A 25,894-nucleotide genomic window follows, 5' to 3' on the forward strand; every position below is an offset into this window, starting at 1 on the left:
GTATTAGCTTTGAAGTATAAATCGTGTCGCCGTATGATGAACCATCTTTCCATTCTGCAACGATTAGTTCAGATCTCCTATATACATTTAAAAAAAAGAATGGATGCAAGGATAGACTCATATAGGAATCCTTGGGTAGTAAGATGTATATATTCCATTATTATATTCGTATCTAACCTACACAAAACACATAAATAAGTGTAATTAAAATGGTCACATTGAAGCAGTAAGGAAGTCTCCACGTGTGGGGTAACGCTGTCATGATTAAAAAAACTACAGAGCCGTGGGTAAATTAAAAGACACAATTTGAAATACACTTAAACCGCTACATGTACACTATTGTATACACTTTCCTGTTTAGGATAGTATACATAAAGTTTTAGTATATGAATAGAAATTTTAAATTTCAATCTAATTTATTTCTGAATAGGAGCTTAGACTGATTCTATCTATTAACATGTAACACAACACCTTCCTCATCAATTATTTTATTAAACTCGATAAGAGGATATTAGAAAGAGTATCGGTACTAAACAAGTAAGAGGCTACAATTGAAGTCAATCCTTTGAGGAGGAGAACCAATTAAAATCAATCAACTGCGGGTATCCGGGATGAAAAGCCGACATACGAGATAGCCGTCATCGATAAAAGTGAAATGAAGAGTGACAAGTTTGGAATGTTCAAGTGAATGTTTGATATATGACAGACCACTGGCTGGAGGGGAAGAGTGTGGTGGAGCTGGAGTAGAGGAGAAATTAGCTTTTGTACTCGTACACCGCATAGAGCAATCACAGATATCACATATAGCAATGGAATTAATAATAATAGGGTAGGATTTTACAGATGCTAGCAAAATGTTACATTTTTTATTAATCCCACTTTAATTTAATTACATCCAACAATTTGTGCTGAAATTCGTATATTAAATGCCATAGCAGAATTGGCAAGACTGCCCTTACTAATGGTAACATTCTGTTGATCAATTATCCTCGCTGTTGAACTTGACTTTGGATGCCTGGCTACCCCAGAACATCTCATGTTGCTAGGGAAAGGGTGTATAGCGACTCACAGTCCTCAGATAATAAATTAAGTATTCAACGTTCCAAAAAAATATGATTCAATTCAACTTTAAATGCTTTAGAAACATCGTAACAAAGTTTTAATTTTAAGTAAATTGTTATTTTTCTCTCCAAAATATCGTAGTATATGACCTTTTCCAAAACGATTTTATTGCTTAATTTAATATTTTTATATCTGATATATTGTTTTAAAAATAAATTTACAAACCATAAAATTTCAAACATTTCAATTGTTTACAAAAATCTTTTTACTATACGGCCTTAATCTCCTGATATGTTTTTTCGTAATGTAAATATTCTTCTTAGATTTCCCTTTTAACTGTCTTCCCCTAGGCATATTATTAAGTTGTAAAGTACATTTCATGTTTGTACTTATGTAGAGTAAAGAGTGGATTGGCCAGCCCGTTATCTTTAACCATAAAATTGTTCCTTCCTTTACACGATCTCCCAATTTCACCCACTACAGATTTCCTCTTTCTTGTATTTATAGTAATGTACAATAGATTAGGAGAGCTAGTTCCACTTGCACCTTTTCTTTGTCTATTTTTGCCATTCTTGAGTACAATTTGTTTTACATGGATATAATTTTAATTTATTTTTGTTCAAGATAAAATATTATCAATTTTGTCTTTTATAGTGATATAAATTAATAAAATAAATTACTTACAACAATATATGGAAATTTTCTAACACGGGCAAACTTAGCCTTTGGATGAGACAAGTCAGTTGATTTGTTAAGGATTTTCTGCAGACATGAAAATAACAGCGTCATTATAAAACTGAAAAATGGTATTAAGGAGATTGCATCTGCAATATTATTAATATCAGGAGAGTAAGATCTCTTTTTAACTCGATTGGCAATTTGACCGACTGTCAATGTATTTGTCATAAATGTTCCTCGTCAATATCATGTATTTAACAGCACGAGTTTTGGCCGTGTGTATATGATCCACTGAAATACACAAGTGAGTTCAGAGATGTTTTAGTTTACGTGTTCATTCTGCTAGAAACTGTCTAGTAATAAAACAACAGTTATTTATTATTACAACATTTAGTCATTAAAATATTATAGTATCTATAGTTCTTTATAACCTCATAATCTTCCGAAATAATGATAACATAAGGTTTTTTAATATTTTCCTTACCGTGTATTTTTTTATGAGAAGAAAGTATTCTGCTCATGGACGTAATGTAGAAAAACAAACCTCAACATGTTTTCAGAAACCTTGTTTCCCGCATCATAGATTATGTTCGCACAATGACACGAGGCAAATTAGCCAATCAGGATGCAATGTTGAGATTGCCGCGGGATAAAAAGAGCCGCCGAAAGACGACAGCGAGTGACAGCGGATATGAAAGAACCTGAATATTAGAAGGGTGATTTTAGTCAAAGTCGTAGGGAGACTAACAACTGAGGGGAGGGGAGATATATTCCATGTCAGAGCCGACACCTACGCCGCTAATCTGTTCCTGATGACGAGACTGGTGCTCTCTGTCGGAGCTCGGGGCAACTAATCCTATAAAGAGAAAGATGGGGATACTAGCCAGTTGCCTCTCCCCATCATTAGATCATTAGCGTTTCGCTTATATTGATTTGCACTAAATGTATTTCTAATTATTTAAGGAACTCCTTGATAAGGAAACAATTTCAGGTGTCTGAATGTGATCAGAAAAAAACTACCATGCTCGGAATATATGGATAAGTACCACTTATTAATTATAATTATTTTTGTATCAGTAATGTATTAACTTGTTCCGTTCGTTTATATTTTATTTATGTTAGATTGTTGGTATTTGAAAATGTAGCTTAATTTAAGTAACGAGGATTTAGCTTTGGTAATCATACAATTTCTATTTTATAAAATTTATTCAAGAGCGACTGCATGTCACCACTTTTTCGTTATTGTGACTACTATACAATCAAGATAAACAAACTATGTGTTTCCAATATTAATAGATAGGAAACTACACCCATGTGCATTATACTTATCTCAAGGAGGATATATCATAGTAACAATAATTTTGTTTCTCATAAAATCCGTTTAACCCTTTGTAGGAATGTTATATTTTTTCTAAATATTCCATACCTTTCTTATATTAAAAAATAGGTCTTTCTAATCACCATCTAATGAAGTATGAAATGATTGAGATGGTCTCTCTCATACTAACATCTTGGATATGCTACATCTACCCTCTATTGCTCCTTTAGAGCCTCTATATAACACAAAGAGCAGCTTTATTTCTAGTCCAAATACCAGAATAAATAATAGTTATACTTGGAACTCAGAATCCCGTCGCGTCGGTTGGCACTCATTCCTTATTGTACCAGTATGGCAGGACCGTCATCCAAGATTTTTTTAAATGACATCCCAGACATTTCTGAGATAGACTGAACGACTGAAAGACTTCTGATGATCAATGATAGACATCTCCATCTCCAAAACCAATTTCGAATTATTAAACGTCTATGAGTTCAAATGTCAATGGTCGGAGTTCCAGACAGTGTCAGTGAGCTTTCACGCGGAGCTGTAAATAGCATAAATATATATTCAAAACGCTATGGCATTTGACTGAGTAGTTATTAATATTTAATAGTTGCGTATTCTCCATGGGACGGAATCCATACCCTTTCCTAATGAGCCTTGTATTATCTGTAGCCTAGATAACGCTAGTACCCGATGCTATCACTCTTTCTGCGAGCGTCAAGTTAAGTGTCGCGTCAAGAATTCACCGTATGCGGTAAACACATTATAACCGTTAAGTCGGGGAATGCTAATAATACGGGAGAAATTCCATCATCCTCTCTAATGAGCTTATCGGCATTGCCGGGTCAGGTCTCGCTGCTGTAGTCACGAAATGTGTTAATCGCCATTTAGCCTGGAAGTGATCAATAGTGGAATAACGTGAGGAATGTGCTAATCATAAACAAATTCGAGAACTCTGTAATTATTTTTTAAACATTACATGTCCAATCTTTTAAATTAATACTAAACATTCAAATGATGTGGACAGTTTGTTTTAGAGATGTTTCAGAGTAGATGTAATTGGTGTGTTTTCGTACTATAACTTCTCTTTCGTTAATAAATATCTAATTATCATGATTTTAGACAAAATAGACAAAATATGATTTTCAAATACTTTGTCCAAAGTTGTCATAAATATAGATTGTAATATAAAAAATATAAAGATAATTATAATACAAGTTTACCATTACACTCACCCAAATGGTATTATAGATATGAACAGCAATAGCAATTTATCCTTGAAAATTTAATTTCATAAATGCACGAGCTTCAATTTAACAGTGCATAATGCTTTGTTGAAATCTTTGACTAAAGAATAATTATTCTATTAATGAGGAAAGTGTTCGTTTTAAACTGTTCCAAAAGTACGCAAGGGCTTGCCTCTAGCCTTCGAAGCACTTACATAATTTATCCCAACGCTACAACTTCTTGTCTTTGTTGTTACGCATAACCTAATTACTGTAGGTCATGGTTCTCAAAATGAGACATAATAAACCGTAACTTAATCTTAATCGATGATCGTAGGTTAATAATTATATTACAAAATGTTGAATTCATAAAAAAAGAGCCGATGATCCCACGGGGTAAGACTTTGGACTTTGGATCTAAGTTAGAGATAGTACATCCAATCCTTTCTGTAAAAGTATCATTTTTGATCAGTACCATCAACCCTGCACTGTATCGACTCCCCCTTGTTCTACTTGATAAGATCGTCACACAGGCCAGTGGTCCGTAAGGATAGGTAGAAGAGGGTTAAAAGGGGATCATCTTCTCCTTTTTTAAAAAAATATCTGTGTAGACAAGATAGAGTACGATTACGGTACGTGACCCTCTATGAGATCGTTTCCCGTTCTATCCTTAGCGAAGCCTGTCACGTGCCACGTAGTCAGATGAACTCCTACCTTGTTTATTGTCATTAATGAAAGAAACTGTTTCAAAATCACACTAACACTGCTGATGAGTTATTAGGTCCTTATTTTATTTATAATGTGTTAACTATTCTTATCCAAATTTTAGTCCCGGCGGAGCGAGTATTTTTTTGAATTTCTAATTTTGCGTCAATGAACACAGCGGGTAAAATAATCGTTTCGCCAGAGCTGGAACCCGGAAATCTTACTTGCAATTTGAAAGTGTCCACCATTAAATCAGAAATTTTCCGTCCATCTCTTATTTTTTAATTGCTTCTTTGTCAAACATGTTGAAATAAAATATAAAACTTGTAATGCGGGAGCTAGATGCACCTTTGAAGTAACAATAGAAACTCTTTGTTAGTAAATATTTTTATTTGCATAAATATATACTGTATATCACATTAGAACGAAGTAGTGAGCCACAGTTAAAGTGAGCTAGTTGGTAGGGAAAGTATTAGCCCGCACTTTGCGTGAAGCTAGTCTTAGTGGCTACTACATTGCAGGTGAGCTTTGAGCTAAAGATTGGCAAGTAACTGCTAGGTGCGGGAAAAACTAACTAGCCGTGAAAAAGATTCTAGTAGCCGTATAAACGAAGCAAGAATTACATAATGAGTGTAACGTCGTATCTGAAAGAAAATCTTTGAGCTCGGTTGAGGTTCCTTTCATTGTCTTCTAATTAATAATTTATAACTGGCTTGGCATTATACAAAATGTATAGCGTTTAATTAATTAACGGTAACAAAGTGTGAGAAAATTCTTTTTTCATGCTCTACAACTGTTATTATAATGAACGATATCATTAAATCACTCACTGTCATTTTAAAACTTATTTGAATTTTAAAACGTGTGCGGACCTGGACTTGTTTAAACCAGTAATACGTTTTAAATCTTTCTGTAACCAAAATGACATGTTCCCAAAGGCCCTAACTAAATTTACCAAGAGATCTGCAAGGACTTGCTGAATATGTATGCTAGAGTGGGCAACGCTCGCAGCGTGGATGACTTATTGTAGGAATAGACTGCCAGAGGATACATAATTCATACATTGGCAGAGCTGACTTCGGAATAATAAAATCATTGTTATAAATTATTTGTTCCCAAGTTTATATTGGCAACTCGTTTAAATCTGTAGTTCTATGCAGTATATGGAATGATTTTGCGTTGCAGTCTTATTCTCCTGTATTAAAGCGTGAGAGTGAAAAAGTGATAGTGGAAGGAAAGGTTATGAAAGGAGAGAAAGAAAGCTGAAGAACATGTGACATAATTTTAAGCTAACACCAAGAACATTGAAACCATGTTATAAATATCTCATTCGGATTAGAATTAGTTGATTCTGATTAGTTGATTCAACATGTCATTAGTTGATTAGAATTAGACCTGACTGCATATAGCCTAAACTATTTTTCCACAAACTCAAAATGCTTTATTATTGTTGACAATGTAAATGACATAACAATTGTCAGTACATAACATACCTACAACTAAATAATATACCTTGAAACTAAAAGTTTTTATAAATTAACAAACAGTAGACAGCATCTACTAGTATTCTTTTAGAAACTTTCAACTTTTTCCAAAAAGAGTTTAACCACGTGGCCACGTTGAACCTTGCGGGCAAGTTGTTAAAAGGTTTGACGCAAAAATAAAACGTATGTTTCTCAAAGAAAGATGTCCTATGTTTTGGAAGGTCCAAGAAATAATTTCCTTGAAGGTTGTAAGTTGTTTGTTTAATTGGAAACATGTCTTTATTTTTAAAGGCTAATATTAAGCATTCCAGCATTCCAGAATGTATGTACTAAGAAAAGTAAATAAATTATTTTCTCTAAACACTTTTGCGTGATTAAGATCGGTTGAGTCTAAAAATAACACGTATGGCCCTCTTTTAAAGAACGAATAGGATTTTAGTCTTGGAGTATTTATAACCCCAAATGATTAATCCATAATTCAAGTACGTGTAGAAGCAACCATAATAAGCTGTCAACAAGACTTCTCTACTTGCGAACGACGCTAACCTGCGCAAGACAAAGCTTTTTTGAGACTTTGTAGGTGTGGTTGTAGAAAAATAAGTTAGAGTCGATCTCAAGACCAAGGAAATCCGTAGAAGAACTAAAGCCAAGGTGGAAATCTTCTGGACTGGTTTGAATTACTTTCAGGAGTATTTAAAAAATCTATGAACTTGGTCTTTTTTTTTATTTAAGTGAAGACGATTTTGCTCAAGCCATTGGAGTATAGAACTGCCTTGAGTAAAACTTTCAATCTCTTAAAGTTCTATATCACACTATTAGAAAAACTGAAAGACGTCTAATCTGCAAAGAGACAAAGGTCAACCCGATTTACTGCTTAGGGAATATCATCCATAAACATAAGGAAAAGTATCGGTCCCAGGACGGCCACCTTCAAGAAACCAACTCCAACAATCATCTGAACACTTTACTCTTGAAAGTGCTTTTATTTTTGTACATCTTTACAAAAGACTAAACTTTGTTTAAATTTTTACGGTTTGGCATGTCTTCAATCATTTAAATGTATATAATGTTTGCGATCACGTACGTTTAAATTTTTTCGAACCCGCTCAGTAACATAACTTGTTGTTACCAACTCAAACCCAAAAATAATTTGTTCATACAATTAAATTTTATAAATCTACCATTTACTTTAGAAAACTTTTACATGACATATTACGGCTTTCTTTGTTTGTACTTCATGTGCATATTTTGTAAGATTATAATATAAACAATATTAATTGTTTCAATGCAGACTTTTCCTAATCGGGGGCTTTAATCTTGAGGTGGCCGCTGCTACGCCAGCTAAATTTTTTCAGGAATTCCTAATCATTTGCTGTGTGTTTGTTTAAGAACTCTAATTCAAACTAACGTAAAACTTCCTCTTGAAGACCTCAGCCACGTTCAGTTTCCACCGAGTCGTCTTACTGTAGTACCTCTTATATATGTTTCTTTAAAAAAACTTTTATATCGCTTTTCTATCAGTCTCTGATATTATCAATTTAAAGACCTCAAAGTGCATACTCCAGAACAATTGATTTATATGTTTGAATCCTCCCACGAATATTTTAATCAGTTACCATCCATGTTACTTTCCTTTGAACGATAAATATTTCGGAATATTAATAACCTTCTTTATTCAGTATCGGGCAACGAATGTACTAAATATCAGTTTTATGCAGTGACACGAATCTTCCAGTCGACAAGTGGCCAACCAGCCGAGTGTAGAAGTGATTAATGCCGTTCGGATAATACGGATTCGACCGCAGACAAATGGTGCGCTCTGAGGTGTTGTGTTGCCTTCGGATAATGATTGGCCACTGGTTGCGGTTAATCCACCATCACTTGATTTATCGCCTACTGCAGGTTCCGGTAATTGCTCTACCCTTTAGTCACGTGATCAACACCTTTGCGTTATTTTCATAACAATGCCTTACTGTGATACAAGGCAGAGGTGCGCCACACCACGTGTAGTAACAGGTCTCGCTGAGGTTACATACAACATTTCAAATTTATAGCTACGGAGTGACATGCACCATCATCAGACTCAGTGTTCTCCATGTAGAAATGAAGCTTCCTGCATGACTTCAAGTCTATAGATCAGTTCGTTTTCGAGATATCGTGCGGAGAGACAGACAGACAGACGGAAATTAAATGTTTCCAGTCCCACGAATGGCTTCACTAAAGGTCAGCTAGTAAAACTGGTGTGTTGAAAAAATGTTCCTACACTAGTATTTCACCCCTATTGTCATCCAGATTGTGCAGACCGTTGTACATTGTTGTATGAAACGGGTAGTAAGTTATGATAACTGTGATAACCCATTCTAAAAACATATGTACATGTTTAAATTTTAAAATCCTCAACCCTATAAAAAGAATCTGTAGTGAAATTCGGGATCTTTTGCGTCCTAAAACCTTGGATGCATCAGCACCATAGCATGTACGAACCCATGCTGTATATATATATATATATATATATATATATATATATATATATATATATATTTGTATATAGAGTATATAACTATTTTGTAAATCTTGTTATTCTGTAAATTTTATTAGTGTACAAACATTCATAATGTATGATTCCGACATATACAAATTTTTTTCCAAACAAAGATTACACTAAAACCGCTAAAATTTGTTAAATACATATAGGTCACTGGTATAATTAAAAGTTGTATGAGACATGTATCATAAAATAGACGCTGATCTCAAATAAAACTTTCAAAAGTAATTCCTCCTTTCGGTGATATATTAATGTAAAGCATTTGTACAGAATCATTTTGCTCCATCGAGTAACAAAGACTCATAAGAACTGTACCAAGAAAATTAATAGTAGGATAGATTAAATCATGTAAATTCTTTTGTAGTTTTAATACTGTTTCTCACTTACATTTCTAAAACGTTTTACTTTAGGAAAACTAGACACTTATGTTTATGCAACAATTAACAACTCGTTAATAAAGTATAATTTTTACATTAAAACAGTGATATTACCAAAAATATTTATTTTTAGATTGAAATTTTTATTTTATTATTTTTGACTATATCTGTGTCAGTTACTTTAGTGTAAGAAGTTTACAGTTATTACATTTTTTTGTTCTAAGCTAGTGAAGTTATTGTATATATAATATACGGCGAGCGATAGGCCAGTGGTAGAACCAAAGGCAGTCTGAGACTAGGTGTCTCACTAATCAGAACAGAGTTCGCTGGTCAATGATAGTTCTAGGTCTGGCACTCGGATGGCGCCGTGAACAGATGTTGCAGTGAGAGTTTAGAGGTTTGTTTTGTCTGTGGACAGGGCCCAACTGGTGAACCCTCAGTCCAAGCGCTAAATACTGAGACACCCAACACTCCGCTATAATGTTAGTGTTGGAAGTTCGACAACACGATTAACATATTGTACTTCGTCTGGCTGCATTTCGCGTTGTTAGCTAAAACAGACATACAGTATATTATATCCTAGTAAGACATGATTGAACTTTCCAATCTGTTTTAAGAAGGGAACTTGCTTTAGCTTTTCTCGTATTCTCGTACGTCTCTATTAAAAATAGGTATAACCGAATTTACTTCGGGTAGGGTACGATAAGCGGACCCGGTTTTTATATCGAAGAATATAATCATCAATACCTAATATTCGCATCTCAAATCCTAGACTTTCAATTGATATAAGATATACGAGTATGTAGTCCTAAATAACAATGATGTGTTTTAATTTAAAATATAAATATGTAGACATATAGGAAAACTCATAAATAATTCAGAAATTACATAAATAATAAATCAACCAAAACGAGAATGATCAAACAGGAAAACTGTTTATGTCATAATTATTGATTATACACACGTAATTATATATTATTACGTGTATGTATAATAATAATTATTATTGTTATATAGCCTACCGGGTGAGTTTTTTAAAGTGATCCAATAGCTAACTTTTTAATTACACGACTTAGCACCACACTTTACATTTGGAACTTGCTCAATTTTAAGTTTCACTCAGGAATACACTTTCAAATTTTATATAAGATGATCGCCATTTTCCAATATGGTGGCCAACTTTAAAATCTTTTATCGAACACCCTGTATTTTAAATTGTTTTTAGATTCTACTGTAAAAAATAAGACATTTTTTCTCTTGAGAGTTTTTCAATATCTCTAATGGTTCAGGAGCTACGTGGACTGAAAGTTTTCATCATCAGTGGCATGAACTCAAAGCACGTTTAATCAATGTAATCAATGTTAGTTTTATGTGTTGTTAGTGATTTGTTATGTGTGTAGTTTGTATGTGTTTTGATATTAGACATATTTTACGCTGAGCATTAATCATTTTGCTTTGATATTCATTTAACTCAAGCTTAAGAAGCAAAGATTTCAGGGTACAAAGAGTGCATGTGCAACGACTCAGAAAGTGAATTGAGACAGAAGGGCGGCACTTCGAACATTTCATTTGAACTTGTAAAGTTACTAAGCTACTAGAACTGGTCCTTTGTTTTGGGATTGCTATTACAATAATACTTTTTTATATAATTTTTAAATGGGTTCAATAAAATATGTATTATTTAAATGTGTTTGTTTAACTGCGATTTATCTCAGTCGCTGCTTTTGAAATCTTTTTTTATCTCGAATCAATTTTTTACTAAACATTTAATCGAAAAGTAAATGAATATCAAAGCAAAATGATTAATGCTCAGCGTAAAATATGTCTAATATCAAAACACATACAAACTACACACATAACAAAACACTAACAACACATAAAACTAACATTGATTAAACGTGGTTTAAGAGTTCATGCCACTGATGATGAAAATTTCCAGTCCAGTGTTTGACGGTGTTAGAGCTGTTGATTTAGATTAAGTTAATTGTTTAAAATAATCAATCAGTACCGATTGGTTTTATCGATGTTTATGATTATTTAATATCGTTTTCCAATTTCGATATAAAAAACCGGGTCCGCTTATCGTACCCTACCCTTTACATTTCTTGCACGAAAAAAGTGCAGTTCAAACGAAATATGATCATAGTTTGTGCTTATTTGACACTGCCCTGGTTAATTCTGACACCTTCATCTTCTTTGAAAATGAAGTTTACGGAATAATTATTGTAATGGTACTATGTTGTGGAATAAAATTTGTTACTAATATTTCATTATTAATTAACAAGTAATGTTAGCGTTACTATTGCTTTGTACCTAATGTACGCGTTATTTTGTTGTTGCTTTTATTAATTTCTCCCCCTCCAGACTCTTTTAATCTGCAACCACCCACTCTATAAACCCTTGTGAGTATGCGTTAATGAAAAATTATCAAAAATCCAGGATGTCAGCATCTTCCAAAATAAGTATAGTTTCTCAGAATCTCTCCTCAATTTGAAAGTAAGAGTTTCATTAATGACAGAACAAAGGCCAAATAATTAAAAAAAAATTTCTTTTGAGGAAGGAGAGCGTTGAGAAGAAAGAGTTAATTATGACGCATCTGAGTGAGGTGCACAACCCAATGAGGAATCTTACCTCTCTCTCTCTCGCATCGGTCTGTCTCTTGACACTGCCAAGGTCTTGCTTGACTTATGATCCAAATCACATGAAGGGGATTTATTTATCTCTTTCTCATTGTGATACACTGATTTATTGAGGGAATAATCTCTCCTGGAATTCCCGCAGTATGTTCCTTCCATGTTAACGCATTCCTCTCAAAATACAAAAAAATTTGACTTGTTTAAGTTGGCGAACATAGTCATAGAAGTAGGTTTAGCATTGTTTTATCGCGTTTGGTATACTAATATTTTTTCTAATATAAAGTTCGAGTTTAATTGCCAATCTATAAATAAATTACGAACACTAAACTACTAGGAAGAGAAGTTCCAGTTTTTAACACGTGAAACTGGAACGAATGTAAGAGATAATATAAGTAAGAGAGGGTATATTTCAGTGAGCACGCCGATACATCAGTCTCAGTATCACGGACAATTTGTATGGAGACGAACATGCTCAGGTAGGAGACTCCTGGGAGTGAAATGACACTCGGTGATAAGTCAGATACAGTAAAACTACTAGGAAGAGAAGTTCCAGTTTTTAACACGTGAAACTGGAACGAATGTAAGAGATAATATAAGTAAGAGAGGGTATATTTCAGTGAGCACGCCGATATATCAGTCTCAGTATCACGGACAATTTGTATGGAGACGAACATGCTCAGGTAGGAGACTCCTGGGAGTGAAATGACACTCGGTGATAAGTCAGATACAGTACAGTAAAACTACTAGGAAGAGAAGTTCCAGTTTTTAACACGTGAAACTGGAACGAATGTAAGAGATAATATAAGTAAGAGAGGGTATATTTCAGTGAGCACGCCGATACATCAGTCTCAGTATCACGGACAATTTGTATGGAGACGAACATGCTCAGGTAGGAGACTCCTGGGAGTGAAATGACACTCGGTGATAAGTCAGATAGGCTACAGTAAAACTACTAGGAAGAGAAGTTCCGGTTTTTAACACGTGAAACTGGAACGAATGTAAGAGATAATATAAGTAAGAGAGGGTATATTTCAGTGAGCACGCCGATACATCAGTCTCAGTATCACGGACAATTTGTATGGAGACGAACATGCTCAGGTAGGAGACTCCTGGGAGTGAAATGACACTCGGTGATAAGTCAGATAGGCTACAGTAAAACTACTAGGAAGAGAAGTTCCGGTTTTTAACACGTGAAACTGGAACGAATGTAAGAGATAATATAAGTAAGAGAGGGTATATTTCAGTGAGCACGCCGATACATCAGTCTCAGTATCACGGACAATTTGTATGGAGACGAACATGCTCAGGTAGGAGACTCCTGGGAGTGAAATGACACTCGGTGATAAGTCAGATAGGCTACAGTAAAACTACTAGGAAGAGAAGTTCCAGTTTTTAACACGTGAAACTGGAACGAATGTAAGAGATAATATAAGTAAGAGAGGGTATATTTCAGTGAGCACGCCGATACATCAGTCTCAGTATCACGGACAATTTGTATGGAGACGAACATGCTCAGGTAGGAGACTCCTGGGAGTGAAATGACACTCGGTGATAAGTCAGATACAGTAAAACTACTAGGAAGAGAAGTTCCAGTTTTTAACACGTGAAACTGGAACGAATGTAAGAGATAATATAAGTAAGAGAGGGTATATTTCAGTGAGCACGCCGATACATCAGTCTCAGTATCACGGACAATTTGTATGGAGACGAACATGCTCAGGTAGGAGACTCCTGGGAGTGAAATGACACTCGGTGATAAGTCAGATACAGTAAAACCGGGACGTGGACAAAATGTGTGAGGGATGGCTCCAGATAAGGGTGGCGCGGCGCTGCGTGACGTAGGCCCGACTGTTATGTGAGCCTGCCGACAAATTGACTTTTTCAGTCTTCAGTTTTAGATTTTATATCTTTAAAAAATGTTATCAAACTTTATATTAAGTTATGGTTATGTAAATTATTTACTATCTCATTTCCATCTTTTTATCGATAAACAATATTTTGATACAATAATACATACAGAAATAGGTAATAACTTTTTGCCACCATATAAGATGGCAAATGCCCGGAAAATCTTATTTTCTTCACATCATATAAGCAGATATTAAGTTGTGTTAGTGGTTGCTAAAACCATGATATTAGCAAAATATGTAAATTTTAGTAATCTAAATTGAACTGTTTGAACTAAAGCTGTTTTGAACGAAACAAAAAAACCTTATATGCTAGCATTGCAATTTTGGAAAGAGCCAGTTGGGAAGAGCCCTATAGCATACATTGACTGTACTCGTAAGTATTTATAATAAAAAAAGCACACATAGAGTGTAAGAGTTGTCGATCAATACCAAATATGCATATAACATAATAGATTTAGGAAACTAATATCACTGTACAATTTTTTTTATTGTATGAATTATTTTTATGAACTAAATACATAATCCCCTGGTTCACTGTGACTGGATCTCGCGCGTTATTTTGTTCATCTGTATCGTTATCTGGTATCATAAAGGTTCTATTGAGTTCAAACTAGTGAATAAAAATACCTGGCTGATATTCATCTATATCTGTTTAAATTAAACTTTTAAATTAATTAAAATGAATTCCATCACGGTCCACTACTTGCCGTGTTCAGAGCGCATCAGTTTAAACAAGTCTGTTCTGTGATAAGCTATAACGAGCAGATATCAGATACAACCAGTTGGAATCCATCTCATTACAGCCGATCAGCACAGGTGCACGCAAGGGAAAGATGTAACGTAAGATTGTAGAAGATAAGAGTAAAATGAAGATTGACAGAGTAGAGCGTTCAACTGCATGTATGATGCAGCAGGGTTGATGGTTTAGGGTCGGAGTGGGTGGCGACCGGGGGGGGGGGGGGGAGGAGGGTAATCGTGTCGAGAATGATCCATGACATCCGTAACCTGAATCCGTGTACCGTGTTATAACAGTAATGACGTGGCTCTTGTGAGCACTTTCTCTACCTTATTAACTCACAAATTGCTGTTTTCCACTTTTAGTTAGATGCTTGATATAATAACAGCCTATTGTAAATGTCCTCATGGTAGCACTTAAAGAAAATGTCTTCACATAGCTTCGCCGAACACTTCAACCCGAGCAAGCCAAAAAACACGTGTTCTAAATACTGTATTTTATATATATATATATATATATATATATATATATATAAAATATATATGTTTAATAAAATAAAATTTATAGTATAAATAAATAGAATAATATATTATATAATTTTTATACATATATTTATATATACACTTTATAATATAAGTAAAATTTTATATATATATATATATATATATATATATATATATATATATAAAAGATGTCTTGAATGGCTGATTAAATAACTCCTAAAATATTTGAAGATTCCTTCCAATGTAGCGGCTTTTTTTTCAAATTCACGATTTTGTTGTTATGAACCTAGAGAAAAAGTTATGTGTTTTCTAATGTCTATAGTTCCTAAATATGTTTTAATAACAATTATTTGTGTCTCGACTGGTTTTCGATAGATGTGCAATACAGATAAATCTAATAAGAATTCTCCGATTGTTAATAACTGGTTGGATGCTATGGCTATGTTTAATGACCGACTTGGTACGCCATTTCGCTCCATTATATTGCTTGTCATTTGTTTTAACTCACAACTCAGGTATTTAAGGACTTAAATGAGTAAAAAGTAAAACGTGTTCTGAAATAGTGGCATTTCTTGTTATAAACAATGTTTTAGAGGTATGATTTCACAATTAAAGAGTTAAATTATATAAGAAATAGATTATTAATGATTATTAATATTTCTATTGTCAAAATCTACTTACTTCTTCCGACTGTGTTGGAACTCCCCGTTCGAAGTCGGAATAGTGGTATTACTTAAGTTTCGAAAATGTGCCCTAGTATTTAAGTATTTTTGTTTTATTTTATTTTTAACTAGGGAACACTAACCCCCGACCCGCTCTACTCTACCGATACAATCACGCGCCTCTGTTGTGTAGCAAAAGTAAGCGCTCTTTTTGGTAAAGTCACTGTCGTCGTGTGAGTTCTTTTGAGCTTAGCACATTTTTAGTTATGTCCATGCAAAAAAGATACGTCATTTAATGTTATGTTTACACGATAGTGTTGTCAGCATATAGCACAGAAACGTTAGTCTTGTGACTCTGTGAGATGTAACTTCTAATGGCAGCCGAAGACAATGGCCAGTTACATAATTAAAACCAAGTCGTCCCCTCCCTCTGAGAACTCAGTCCCGTCTCAGTATTTTATTTCAGGGTCGCAAGAGTCCTCCCAACATTTGATAATACCTCGATTTCACTTAGTCTTTGATGGCTCCCCTCCTTGCTTGTTATTACATCACGGCCTCCCCCTCCCTTATAAACTGACTAATTTAATGAAACTTTAAGCTGTTATGAACGTTTTGTTATAAAGTCGGTAATTTCAATGTTGACGTTTTTCTCTAAAGGAAAAGCTTTTAAAATTATTTCTTGTGGCAACGAAATGTATTACGTCTACATCACCAACCCTATGAATGCCAACTCTTTCTTTATGGGACACTATACAAACTAGGTGCAACCAAGTTTGAAATACCTCATATTTTCAATTTCTATTGGCTTTTAGTACTTTAAGAAACGGAACTGTAAGGTTATCAGAATTTATGGATATGTATATTGATATTGAATTTGTATTCCGTTTACTGGGTGAAGCATTGAAAAATATTTAGTAAAGTTTATGGTATTTTAGAAAGTAATTAGATTTTGCGTGATTTTTAAACTTCGATGTATAAAACGTATTATTTCTAGTTTTATATCCTCAAAGTTTTATAAACCTTTAAATTGTACTTGTAAATGAACGTAAAATTTTTGAAAATAAAACTATATAACAAAAATTTAAAAGAATTCTATGAAACATAACAATAGTCTTACCAACCAATAAAAAAATCAATTTTAACAGTGTGTTACTAAGTTTTGTGTTAAAATATCTTATGAATGTAATCAGTTTGTTCACAAATTTGTTTGTTCTGTAATTCTCATTGCCATCAGGGTTATCTACAAGACCAGAGTATAAATGTTCGAATTTTTTTAACTTTATTTTACCTTGTGATTCCAAAATCAATAGTACATTGATTTTCCAAATCCTTAGGAGAATAGGAATTTGTGTTACTTGTAGGTAATTTATATCACTATAAACAGGTATCGCACGGAAGGTGAGACTGATAGACTAATAGACAGTTAGTTATACGATTTTAAGTAGGCGATATTGGATCCCTAATAATATTTCTATAAATGTATATAACAATATATTTTTAGACCGTCATAAATTTAGTTTGACATAATCGAATGATAGACAAGAACATGATTCTTAGAGTCTTTAAAATATCGGTCATTTATTTAAATTGTCTAGATACTGACCCCATGAACAGTCTGGTTACAATGCAGTTAGTTACCACAAATAATATTAAAACTTTTTTGTTCTTTTCGTAAACATCTAAGTAGCAATGAGCGTTGCTATTTAGTGTCTATTTAATATTGGCTGTCAGGGTAGCGATACGTAAATCGTGAAAGTAGTAATATTGAAAGTGATAGAAATGGAAAAGCCTTCGGTATCTGAGTTGTAATGTAAAAGTTAGGTACGGTACTCCTATTATTTATCACACCACCGCGTTTCTTGGGTCGGTCACTAACACATCATATGAGTGTGTGAAAAAACTCGGTAATTCTTAAAAAACTCATTTTAAAAATTAGTCTGTATAATTGAAAGCCAAATAATACCGATGACAGGAAACCAAAGAACTACTGTTGTAATTCCATATGATCACTGCATGAGGTTTCACTTTGTCTATAACAAATGTTTCATCGGCTAGTCGTTACAATAAGACCTAAAGAAGGGTTATTTACAAATCCATTTTGTTCTATACTAAATCCATTTCACTGGCGGCCAAATGTTGGATTTTGGCATGTATGCGATAAGGTTCACGTGTCATTAGAGGCCACTAACAACATTCGAGGAACCGTGGTCTCTGAAGATTATAAGAGGTTCTATAAACCAATAGACCTTCTTAACACTTACCATTACAAGACAAATCCACAGCTGGCCACACTACTACTACGTATATTACTCGTTTGCCGGCTGAGTGTCATTGAATAGGTTGATACAATTTTACTTTTTCTGCCAGGCGGATGTAAAAATTTCTTCTCTCTATTATATTTGTCTGTATGTTTGACTGCATATCATCTCGAGAATGAAACAAGTTGTGGCTTAAAATGTTGCATTTAGCCTGTTAGGTGAAAGTGGCGTGGCGTTCTCCTAACTTGTTTTTAATGCGCGTAAAAAATTTTATGAAAAATAATATTTCCGTTAAACAGTTAATAAAGTGAGTCTAAACACAACATAAGTGTGGCATTTCAACTAAGAAATGACGGTTTATTTATTGTCCTACACTTTTACAATTTAGCGTTACTATTTCCATTAGCACCTCTATTTGACCTTATTTATTTATTTCTCTATAAAGGTTCCATATGTTATTAATAGAACCGAATTGAATAAGAAGTAATAACATTGATTAAGGCACAGTCAACAAATAGCAGCGGAGCCCAACCATTAGGCTGGGGACACACGGTCCGGGTGACTGCCCGGACGGGCGATTGGCCGGACGGACGATATTTTGATGGAACAACACACTACATCCGAGCAAACTCTCATCCGGGAGATTTTATTCCACTTGTCGTCATTTTCGGCTTGATCATGGACGAAGATAGACGTAAACTATTGGCAGTGATTTGTTTACTGCGTCACAGACGTAAAAAGAAACGTATTAGAAGTGTATGGATACATCCTGTAGTGCAGAAGAGAAACATACTAGGACACTTCAATACTCTATTTTTAGAATTAAGAGTAGATGAAGAAAAATTCTTCAACTATTTTTCGCATGTCTGTCTCCACTTTCGATGAGGTGCTCCAAAAGATATCACCACAGCTTGGTAGACAGGATAACGACATGAGGAACTGCATTAAACCAGCAGAAATGCTGGCAGTGACCTTAAGGTAAGAGTTGAATCACAACCAAGCACCAAACCACCAACTCAAGATGCGCACACCACGACGGTCACAACACTGACTACACGTGTTCGCCCGGACCGTGTGTTCCCGCCTATTTGACACAATGCCCCGCCACCTGTCGGACGGGTGAACGCTCGGCCGGGTCTCGGATGATCAGTTGAGAATACACCCGGGCGTCTTTGCTATCGGACGGGCAAAAGCCCGTCTGGGTTTCGTGTGTTCTTCACTAACTTTCACAATGTACTTCTGGATCATCCGGAGTCCGGACAAAACTCGGACGGGCAGTCACCCGGACCGTGTGTCCCCAGCCTTACTAGAGTTGCGTGTACGTACAAGAGCGCTTGGGCTTGGATCTGTAAGGAACCAACGTTCTCCGATCAGACAACTAGGTAAATTTTATGTCTGAAGATACGTTAACTGGCATTGATGTATGTGACGATGGTGTGTGGGGTGGTTACAGATAGATCATCATATCGGTGTTATTTCATACTTACCAAAAAACAATTAAACTGAAATTTAAGTGTACTGCCGTACTTCAGCTGGTATGGTACTTTCAAACATGGTACACTTGAGATGTACCATAATGGGAGTACTAAATAGGTACACTGTCCAATTTGTAAACAAGCTTAGATTAAACTTATAAGCTTCACTGTCGATCAACATTAAACACTTCACTTTTATTATCGTAAATACATCTTGCTCTAGGTGCGACATTCTGCTTGCAGCCTACGTTTCACTATCTGAATAGTTTTGTAGTCATATCTTAAAACGACTGTTCCTTCTTAGCTAGCTCCAAACTTCGCCTGGTAAAATAAGACATCTTCACTTTTTTCCATTTTCCCTCAAAGACTTTAAATTACAACACGTTTTAAGTTCGGAGAAATAAGTACTATATGAAATGTATAATTTGTTCCACATTTTATGTATTAAAATTTTGTATTTGTATACATTTCCTCTTTGCTTGTATAAAAATGAGTCCATAATTAGAACCTAGTATGATAGTACGTGTCGAATATACTCTTTTGGCAGATAGACGTGAGATATTCATCGCGATGACATTCGTAATCATTATCTGTTGGGACAGGTCTTTGGAACTAACGACAAGATCGAATAATTTATATAAAACCAATGGCTTTATTGTGAATATTTGAGTAGTTAAATATATTAAGAAATTGTGAAAATTTGTTAAAAACCAGATTCCACTTTTAGATTGCTTTGGTACGCTATTTTTCTACAACTAATAAGTTGTAAACACGGTCGTATTTATTAACATCTTTTTTTTAATCAATAATGGGATGTACTGCCCACCTTATCCGTTTTATCTCAATTGGCTCTCGATTATACAGTGGCTCATGGATCTTTATAGTCAATAACCAGCTAATGAATGCACAAACCGTATTTTCCTCGTGGCCAATAAAGGGTTTATGTCGGCACAGGACGGAAAGCTCATGTTACGTAACGTTCGATACGAACGATCTATACAGCGAGGCTATAAAGAGCGATGTATGGGCGAGACCGGTCCGGACGATGTCTACCTGTGATAAGCATATGCCATAAAACAGGACGTGGACAAAATGTGTGAGCGATGGAGGTCCGATAGCGTGGTGCAGTGTCCCACACAACACCCTATACAATCGTTCATACCGCCGCGCTCAGTGTGCCCTCTGTTCCAGTCCATTCAGCTTGTTCGCTGTGGTGCACAACTATACTCGATGGTAATTCATCTATCAGTCATTTATCGACAGTTAAAAAATCCACCAAAAGTGCGTTATATTTATTACTCACCTCTTGTTTGGTTTTACTTTCTCCTGGCGTACTATTGTAGAAATTATTGCCATTGAATAAAAATTTAATTTGGATGCCAGGGAAAATGTTCTTTTGGGAACTATTGACACAAAATGTTGTGCTTCCGTACATATGCTTGTACATATACGTAATCATTGGCCGTAAAAAATGACATTCGAACCATTTTCGACCGAGTCAATGTCTATGTCTAGTTTATGAATTTGTATTCATAAGATAAAATCTTTAAAACAACATTTAATATGATAACTCCATCCCTTGAAATTTTTATATTTAACACCGTGTTTTCTCCAAAATCACATTTTTATTTCAATGGTTTAATCGACTTGCTTAAGATATTTATAGTCATATTTAATTACATATAACCTAACATTTTATCAATTGAAAGTTATGTTTGTGAACTGAATTATTCGATTTAATGCAATAATAAGACCTAAATAAGATTCATCAATTGCAAAATTCATGATAATGTAAGTACATTACCTTATCAGTTTAAGGTAATTCAACACAAAGGTGTATTAAACGAATTAATTAAAGTACTAATATTTATAGCCTGAAATATGCATATATCTGTTTAATTCTTTTCCAGCATGACCAATACTATTTGTTTGTCATTTGTCAAATGTACTTATGATTTTAACTATGAGCGTTCATAAAGTTGAATATCCAAATTGACCAATTATGTTTAATATCAGCATTGTATTTTTGGTTTAATCGTGTGCATGACACAACAGTCAATACAAATAATGGCCTCTGTTGTCAATTACTATTCTTTATTGCTTTCAACAAGACCACTCGACAAACCTCTCCTAGTAAATGACATTCCCTTCTGTGTTTACCAATCTGGTTTATACGTAATCTGGTTGAGGAGTAACCTTATATAACAAACATCCTGGACTGGCATCATTATGGGCAGCATCTTGCTTCAGTGTAAAACTCTCTGATATATGGGGCCAATATGTCCGTTAGATTTATGGGATCCTTAAACTTGAGACGGAACGGCCTGTTTTGCTGACTCGTTCCTCCCTCCATAACGATGTTTGGTGTTGGGAGTATCACTTTCAGAGCCGTTTTTATCAGTGATCGAATCAGTATTTTCGTCCACTCTACAAATCACTACTCTCGTGAAAAAGTCTATCCACCATTGTATAACTGACTCTCTGAATATGTTATTATAAGAACTAGCGGGATCACGTTTTAATGAAATTGATAAGTGGTGTAACCCTAGGTCCAATGACGTAAGCGTCCTTGTCTGTTTTTGGTAGTGAAGAAACCCCAATGACAAACAATCCCTTGATTTTATCATTACTTATATCTAGAACTTTAGTAAATGCTATTTCCAGAATCGTCTTAGAGTCTTTGAAGCATACTGCATATTTTGCTGTTCTAAACAACTTAAAGCGATTTTCCAAGCATGAAATTGTTATAATTCACAATTTGAATGCTAACAGTAAACTTCACTTTAAATATGTCATTAAAATTTGCAAATTTGGTGTTGGGTATAGACCGTTTTTTTCTTTAACCATTTAAAGTACGGTCGGTTTTATCTTTAACCGTTTAAAGTACGATTAGCGTATAAAGAATCCCTCTTAATATTTGAATAGTAATTTTATTAATATTTTAATATACCGGAATACAATATAGTATAGTATAACTTGAGATTTATACATGGAATTGTCCTGAATGTACGCTATATGCCACCAATAATAGTCGTCCCGCAGATGCTACCCTACCCGTTACTGTCAAACACACCACCGCCTGACAAGAGACTTTCTATTATTCAGTTATTGGTGTTTGCTGTCCGTGTCCCTCCTTACCGTTACAACCCTTCTTTACCCTGTCACGTTGTGGAGTTACACAAGGATCAATACTTGGGCTTGTGTTGTTCCGTTGCTATAGCTTCTGTAGTTAATTACATATTAACCGTCAGGATATTAAGATGAATCATTTACTTAACTAGAGTACGCTGGAGTACATTTTACAGGGTTTAATATTTGGGAACACTCGAAGCGTAAGCCAGCACACTTAGAAACTAGTCAGATATTTGTAGATTTCAGATGATAAGATTTGTTCACAGCATTTTCTTTTTATCTAACGTCCGAGTCAAGATTATGATCAATATGGACACTGTTAGGTAAGTCCGCGATGTGTCATTGATGTTGCTGATTCAATTACTTGGGAATGTCAATTGATTTTAGATAGCGTAAGAATCGGTTTAATTAATCAGTCAAAATCACCCAAACAAGGCAAAAGTTACTTAACCGATACAACGGGAAACTAAAGGACCTGACAAAACGTAACGTCCTTACGGTATTTCTTTACGGAGTTAGTTGCAACATTACTGTCCTGTGATCTTTTGACATCAAAATCAATAGGGGTATTTATTGGAATAAGAAAAACGTATACTCGTATACCAATTTTCAAGTCTCTAGAAACTATCTATAAAAAGTTAGCCAACAGAACGTTCGACAGACGTTGTACTGCCCTTTGACCGTTTGTCCCGAAAATTAATAGGGTTCTTCGTAGACCAAGAGGAGCCTATGTGCCAAGTGTATAGTCTCTAGATCCTTTCTATCAAGAATCATAGTGCGGATCTGCAGACCTACCCTTTCACCCTTTTATCCCAAAATAATAGGGTTCTTCCTTGAACTAAGAGGAATATATTTAAGTTTCAAGTTTTAAGTCTCCATTTTAGGGCTTTTCTATCAAATTTTATTTTACATACGCACAGACAACAACTCGATTTTAAGAAGGACTTGTCGAGTTCTTAATAACTTCTTTCTTAGAGTTAACCAGATAGATAAAACAGATAAGTGTAAATGTTATTTGAATGTTCAAAAAATAATTTTAATAAGTAAATCATAGTAACTATACAAACTGAACGTAACAATTAAATTCCTAGTCGATTTTGTATAATGTTATATACATTTTTTTACTTCTTATCATCTCAATATTCTCTTAAACCTGTCTGCAGAAAAAAACAACAATATTCTGTGAACCACGAGTATCAGCGGTTATATTGTGCAAGAGATATGACTAAACAACTGCAACAACCCAATATCGGTACTCTAGAGGTTTTATAGAAGCTGCAGTGGGATTTCACAAATGCCAAATATAACTGTAAACTGTTTGTTCAATGCAGTTGTTTTCTGGCGTGAATTCGCAACTTCTACAAACTACGGGTGGTGTTCCTAACACCTTCTTTAAGAGCATCGGCCATAAAATATTTGGAAACCTGGTTCTCAGGATCCGAAAAAAGCAATAGCAGGATTCAAAAAGGTGTTATTTCTAAAATCTGTACGGGATACGATTATCTCGCCTCAAATCGATGTATAACCTTAAAACATAATACAATTTTAGATTTTTGCAATGAATTGTTCAGGATTAAGGTCAAGATCGCTCAATAGAAAAGGAGATGACAAATATGTATTGGTTATTTAAAAGTTAGAAACTAAGTGATCGTCGCATTCTCCCCCCCCCCCCCAGTTTGTTATCCCCCCCAAATTGGCACCTCCCTTAACCTCCTCGTAGTTACGCCACTGGTGCCAGTTGATGACTCACAAACAGTAGGAGCTACAGTAAGCAGCTGTGGGAAGCACGTATAATCCCATCAGGGGCCACCGCTAGTCGGACAGAGTGTAGTTGTATAGCCTACATTTATAATACCCCACTAATCCTCTCCGAAAGAAACCTTAAGGTGCTTACAAAGAAAAAATAAGAATTACTATCTAAATACCGATCATTGGGCATTGTTTGTCGCAATGGAACAGAAGGAGAGGCATTCAATCGGTGGCCGAGACGTTACGACCTCCTCGGTCCGGTCGTACCCTTGTGTTGGAAATCGCGTGAGAGCTAATTGTCGATGACGGCGCCTGTTATCATCCCACACGTACTCGGAGATGAGGTCTGCAATAACTAAAGTTCGCGTGAACCGTAAATCTTGGAGGGAAATCCTTTCAGCGCCGCGTACGAAACACATTTATAAGCTGAGTAACGCCAGGTAGGAGCGGGTTACGTGAGCTACCTTATCATCCTTCTCTCTTGGTCTACATAGTGAATCGTTAGGATTTAGCTCCAATGATTTTATCTTTAATGTTCTAATTCAGATTTCTGATGTTTGTGTTGTTGATAGTGCGATGGTATAATCATAATTATATAAATCAAACAATTAATCGTGTCATTTTTGTTTCAGGTGAGTATATCTTTGCTTCTGGAACAGTTAGTTTCTTCTTTTAAGGTAGAGTTTTACAGTTAGTTTTAATACTACATGGTGTTTGTATTGGTGATTGTTTGCTATGATATTTCTAAAGTAATTTTTTAATTAATTTTCTTTGTTTCTTGATATGTTACTCCATATGAACATGTTGAGTATAAAAACTCTTACTCCTTATTGTTGGTCATAAAATTATGGATGTATCGCTTTAATGTATGGTTAATGTGCTTCCATACGCTTTTTCCATTCTTAGTAAATATTTTATGGTGTGTAATTTTTTAATTTTGAGTACAACAAAATTGGGGTTTTTTTCAGAATTAACAAAGTGTCGAGAAATCTTTAGAAAGATTCTGGATGCATATTAATTGCTTGTGTTCTGAAATATGCCTATCTCCCATAACTCTACAACTAGAAGTAAGATTGTAAACTTTTTTAAGTTTAATATAATTTCTTATGGGACTACAATCAAGTCGGGGTCACGGCTGGCTCTTAATTTCATCACAAAAAACATGCAGAAATTCAGTCTTTCTGTGTTTACTTGTAAACCAGTTAATAAATTATAATAATTTACATTTTATAAGTTTGCAGCTTACTTGTAGTAATTAAATCCATATGTTTACTTAAAACAGATTAAGTCTGTATCACAGAATGGTATGACAGTTAAATAGCATGATATGAATTATATGATGTTTTGTTTTCGATTTATCATCTATTATCAATTCTTATACTAGATATTTGACATATTGCACTGTTAATAAATCGTATTATAATATATAAAA

The 25,894-nt window shown here is 34.7% G+C and overlaps 1 protein-coding gene across 1 annotated transcript in view; it reads left to right on the top strand.

The window, feature by feature from the left end:
• The window catches only part of LOC124360627 (inactive tyrosine-protein kinase transmembrane receptor ROR1-like), a 147,740-nt gene that overhangs the window by 51,282 nt on the left and 70,564 nt on the right, over positions 1-25,894 (top strand). The gene's annotated exons all lie outside the window — the stretch shown is intronic.

This window comes from Homalodisca vitripennis, chromosome 1 (assembly GCF_021130785.1).
Source record: "Homalodisca vitripennis isolate AUS2020 chromosome 1, UT_GWSS_2.1, whole genome shotgun sequence".
Taxonomy (NCBI): Eukaryota; Metazoa; Arthropoda; class Insecta; order Hemiptera; family Cicadellidae; genus Homalodisca; species Homalodisca vitripennis.